Genomic DNA, 5,557 nt, shown 5'->3' on the forward strand with positions numbered 1-5,557 from the left:
ATTTCTACAGGTTGACTTATATTTGTGGATATTTCTGAAGCTATTTCCTTTATGGCTAATGTGCACTGCTCTGTGGGCATTTTCCCTAAGATTCTCCTCAATTCAGATAAAATAAAAAGCAAAACTAATTTCTTTTGATTAAGTCTTCAAGATCCAAAATCCATTTAGTCAATTTGAACTCTTTCAATTACAAAAATGAAATATCATGAAGGGTATTCCGGTTAAGACATCTTATTGATCTCCAGAGGTTGTATAAGCAATTACCAAAACCTTGGTGGCTTCAAAGGAGAGAACGTTATTCTCTCACAGTCTGGAGATGAGAAGTCAAAATCAAGATGCTATTCGGGGCACATTCCCTCTGAAGCCAAGCCAGTGACAAGGGCCAGGCAAAGTGCTCCTATATTTCTTGGCCTCTATTTACCAAAGAGGAGAAACAGACTTTGGTGTCTTCAATTCTTAAGCTGTAGCTCCTCTTCCCAAGTGTTATGACTTCCAGATATGATTTTTTTTTTTTTTTTGGTCATTGCAAATTACATGGTGCACCAGCATTACTCATTTTCTAAAAGGACCTGATCATCGTAACATGTGTGAAAGAATTCTCTTGTCCACTCAAAAATATATCGAATTTAATAAGCCAAACAGAAGAACACAGGGGAAGGGATGAGAGAGAGAGAGAGACAGAGAGACAGAGAGATAGAGAGAGACACACAGAGAGAAGCCAACCTTAAGAGGCTCTTAACTACAGGGAAGAAACTTAACTGATGGAGGGCAGGTGGGCGGGGGGGGGGGTGCGGTGGGCTAGATGGGTGATGGAAATTATGGAGGGCGCTTGTGATGAGCACTGGCTGTTGTATGTAAGTGATGAATCACTAAATTCTAATCCTGAGACCAATCTCACCCTACATGTTAAGTAACTAGAATTTAAATAAAAACTTGAAGTCAAAAAGCAAACAAACAAGGGGAGCCTGGAGGGCTCAGTCAATTAAGCATCCAACTCTTTTGATTTCAGCTTAGGTCATGTTTTCACAGTTTATCAGTTTGAACCCCACGTTGGGCTCTGCACTAACAGCATGGAGCTTGCTTGGGATTCTCTCTCTTTCTTCTCTGCCCCTCCTCGGCTTGCCCACGTGGGCTCTCTCTCTCTCTCTCTCTCTCTCTCTCTCTCTCTCAATAAACAGTAGAAAAATAAAAACAAACAATAGAGGGGGAAAAACACAATTTCGGTGGACCCTGCTGTTCTGACACCTGGTTGAGTGACAGATACTGACACATTAAAGCCACAGCTTAAATGAGGGTGCACTGCTCCCTGCATTTCCAAATTCCAACCTCCAACTGTGTATCAATGTCACAAATCCACAACAAACGTGTCCTGAAACAAGTGAACCTAAAACTACCTTGCAGTGTAATGTCCCAGTAGCACCAGTTAAAATTTGGCAAATAAACGATGGATATAGGATATGTACTCATATTGGGAAGGGAGCTAAAAAAAAAAAAAAAAAAAAAAAAAAAAAAAGATTTTACAAAGCATGAAACCAGCCACAGGATGTCTCTTGTTAGCATTTCTAGGCCACACCTTGATAGACAAATATGTTTATAAAAACCTTCATGATAGTTGTATATACGGACCATATGGAGAGAGTTCAGGAAGTTTAGAAGCACAGTCATGGACAGTAATCATCCCCAAATAATTTGCTGGTGCCACATGCATTCTGGCTGGTGGGGAAGAAGTCCTCCTACATGACACCCGAGCTCAATTTGCAAAATGATCTTCCACATCCTAGGAAAAATAATATCCACCAGTGCTTGACTCACTTGATATTACTCTGAAAGCAAAGTGGACACTCAAAAAGGATTTCCACGGGGAAGTTGGAAACTCTCAAGTCAGTCTGTCCAGAAAGGGAGCAATGGAAATGAGGGAGGTGGAGAAAGTGCTGAAATGTGTGTCTATCCATTGAGGGAGGCAGGGGAAGGAGACAGGCTGGGCTGAGTGGTCTCTCTGCAGAAGAGGGACCGCACCCTAAAACCCTTCGTCCCACCTCGAGCCTGTGGCGGACTGGATGACGTGTTCCTAGTCGTGTGGGTGGGGCGAGCAATAAAAGGGCTGGGGAGAGGGCCACAGCTATCATTCTGAGACAGGTCTCCTGAGACAAGCATCGCTCTGCAACGTGAGGCTCCACATGGGAGATCCTATGAAAGCTCTTTCTGGAGACATGAGGGCTGTTTTGTCCTACTGCCAAGAAGAGTTTCAGTTCAATGTCTTTCCCAAACTCAAATCTTGCTGGTCAAATATAGGTGGTGCTGAAGTCCACAGGGGACCCACTCTACCTCAGAAGCCATCACCATCATCGCAGACACTCTGCGACCTGCCTAACGGTTGGGCTCCCATGTCAATAGGTCTGCCCCCTGCAAAGAAACCTGTGAGTTGGAGGAGACCTTCTGTGGTTGGGGCTGGTCTGCAGAACCTGGGGAACACGTGCTATGCGAATGCGGCGCTGCAGTGTCTGACGTACACACCACCCCTCGCCAGCTACATGCTGTCCCAGGAGCACTCCCGAAGCTGTGGGAGGCAGCCATTCTGCGTGCTGTGTGCTCTGCAGGCTCACGTGACCCGGGCATCTGCCACCCTGGAGATGTGATCCGGCCCCGCCAGAACTGCTGGCTGCCTTCCACACACACACACAAGCAGGAAGATACCCATAAGTTTCTGATATTCACTCTGGATCCAACGCAGCAAGCGCGTTTGCGTGAGGACAAGACTTCAAGAGCCTCTCTGTCTGAGGACCTCACCCTCATCTGGCAAATCTTTGGAGGGCACTGGAGGTCTCAAGTCCAGTGTCTCCACTGCCCTGGCGTTTCCAGCACTTTGGACCCTTACCTGGATGGCAGGGCAGCTCAGAGTGTGAGCCAAGCTTTGCTCCAGTTGGTGAAGCCTGAAAAGTTGGATGGTGAAAATGCCTATCATTGTAGTACTTGCCTAGACAAGGTACCTGCTTCCAAGACGTTACCTTTGTACACCTGCCCCCAAGGACCTAATGCTGGTGTTGAAATAATTCTCAGGTTCCACACGCAGCAAACTGGCTAAGGAAGTGCGATATCCTGAGCGCCTTGACCTGTGACAGTGTGTGTCTGAGCAGAAGGCGGGATTGATAATTTACCTGCTCTATGCCACGCCGGTGCATCCGGGGAGGAAATGTCACAGCGGACATCACTTCCGTTACATCAAAGCTGGGAATGGCCAGTGGTACAAAATGGATGACACCAGTGATGTGACTTCTGCCCTGAGCCAACATGCCTATGTCTTCTTTGACACCCAGACGAGTGAATTGGAAAGAGACCATGGGAGTGAACCAGGCAGTGGGGAGACCACATCACTCCAGGCTGCCCATGCAGACATGGCTGTGGCCCAAGGGGGGGTGGGGGTGGGGGGCTCACACAGACCCCAGCATCAAAGTTCCAGAGTTGGAGGACCACGTGGAAGAGACACCAGTGCAACCAATCACGTTAGACCAGTGGAGAGTCTTCCAAGAAAGCCACCATCCCAAGTCCGAATTCAACCTCAGGAAAACAGAATTTGTTCTTCCCGCCCATGCAGTCCTAACTCACCAGTCCAAATACAGAGAGGAGATGGAAAAGGATCGTCCTGAACAAAACATCTACCGGCTCAACAACTTAGCCAGGGACATCCCACCTCGGAGGGCAACAAACATCGGCAAAGTCCCTTGTCTCACAGGCAGAGCCAGAGCTACCAAGAGGAAGAACAAGAAGGGTCAGAGGTCTTGGGAAGCAGTCCAGGGATCTGAGTGCAGGCTTTAATGCACACACCTGCACACATACACACTCAGCCACAAACATTCACTCACGGCCCCTTGTAGGACATTATGTGTGATCTGGACATGTGGAGGGGCCATCTATCTGGCTGTGTTCATGACATATGGCATTCAACTTGACCTGGAGAATACTGAGCTATAAGGCTGGCTGTCTACGATGATGTTATTGGAGAGTTTTAGGTTTGTTACTGGATATTTGGAGGATTTCTCTCCTCCGTCAGCACCAAGGAGCACTGGGGGGCTATCGGAGCCTGAAAGGGCCAGAGGAGGTGGCCAGTCGGGCATGAAGGGTGGAAAGAAGGCTGAGCACCTGGAGTCCCTGTGAAAATGCCTGATACTCACGGTCCTATCATCCCATCCCTTACTCTCTGTGTATCTCTAAAGTACATTTGCCCAAAGATATTCACGTGTGGATGCTAGGTAAAGATGTGTTTGGAAATATCCAAACATGCACCAACAGAAGAAGGAGTTTGGAACAAACTCAGTGCTTCCACACACAGAAATGACAAACGACCAAGAAACTGGATGAACTACAGCTCCAACTGAAGGCAGACAGACTTTTCAGCAAGTTTTTGTGTCAAAGGGGAGGAACAGAAGTAAACAGCAATTGGTTAATTGTGCAAAGTTTTTACTTGCATAAATAATATATATATTCTGTAAAGTCTACACATGTCAACGTGAACATTGGCTGATTGCTTGGAAATGGTAAACAGCAAATAAATGCTTATTTTTCAGGAGATAAGTGGGTGAAGCCTTATTGGCTCGTGTTGATTAAATTAGGCTCCCTTAACAATCACCCTCCCATGAGCCTGCAGAGAAGATAGTGGAAAGGAACCTTCTCCCACCTGTAATCGCTCAGCCACCAAGCAGCTGTATCTTGTCCCGCAGAGTTGCTACCACCCCCCATCTGACAATCTCCTACACATGGGAGGAGGCACGGGGATTTCCGGTCGGTTCCATTACAATCTCGGTCCTCAGTTGTACACCTCAGAAAAACAGTCCCAAATGGACACCTAGGCAGCGATGTGGTATTTAAGGTCAGGGGATGGATGGATGTTCTAAGTCATGATTATATTTCTTGGGAGAGAGAATGACTAAGTACGTTGTTGAATGGGAAATTAGTGCATGATCCTTAAATTCCTCCTATGTGAGTGGGGCCACATAGGAGCAATCTGGTCATTTGACAAGGGCATTGAAAGGTAAACACTTGCTTTTTTCAGTCCGTGTTAAACATAGAGATGTCGCATTAATAGAAACTAATGTCAGCAGTTGAACTTTGTACAGGAAATCATATTTAATTCTAGATTCTCAAATATCATAGCTGACAAAGGTAAAAAGATACCCTTTTTTCTTTTTTATAATATATTTAAAAATTTTAAGTCCAAGTTAGTTAATAATTAGTGTAGTCTTGGTTTCGGGAGTAGAATTTACTGATTCACTGGTTACATGTAACACCTAGTGCTAATCCCCACAAATGCCCTCCAGAAAGCTCATCATCCACTTACCCCATCCCCACACCCATTTCCCCTCTAGCAACCCTGTTTGTTCTCTATAGTTAAGAGTCTCCAGGGGCGCCTGGGTGGCTCAATCAGTTAAGCGTCTGACTTTGACTCAGGTCATGATCTTGGGGTTCATGAGTTCGAGCCCCGCATAGGGCTCTGTGCTGGCAGCTCAGAGCCTGGAGCCTGCTCAGATTCTGTGTCTCCCCTCCTCTGCTCATGCCCGCTCTC

At 46.5% G+C, this 5,557-nt stretch overlaps 1 pseudogene; it reads left to right on the forward strand.

Annotated features, from left to right (window-relative positions):
* Positions 1–1,101: 1,101 nt before the first annotated feature.
* Positions 1,102–4,569, forward strand: LOC121021300 (ubiquitin carboxyl-terminal hydrolase 17-like protein 6; annotated as a pseudogene).
* Positions 4,570–5,557: the final 988 nt, after the last annotated feature.

The sequence above is a fragment of the Herpailurus yagouaroundi genome, unplaced genomic scaffold (genome assembly GCF_014898765.1).
Source record: "Herpailurus yagouaroundi ecotype Mexico unplaced genomic scaffold, PumYag 294, whole genome shotgun sequence".
Taxonomy (NCBI): domain Eukaryota; kingdom Metazoa; phylum Chordata; class Mammalia; order Carnivora; family Felidae; genus Herpailurus; species Herpailurus yagouaroundi.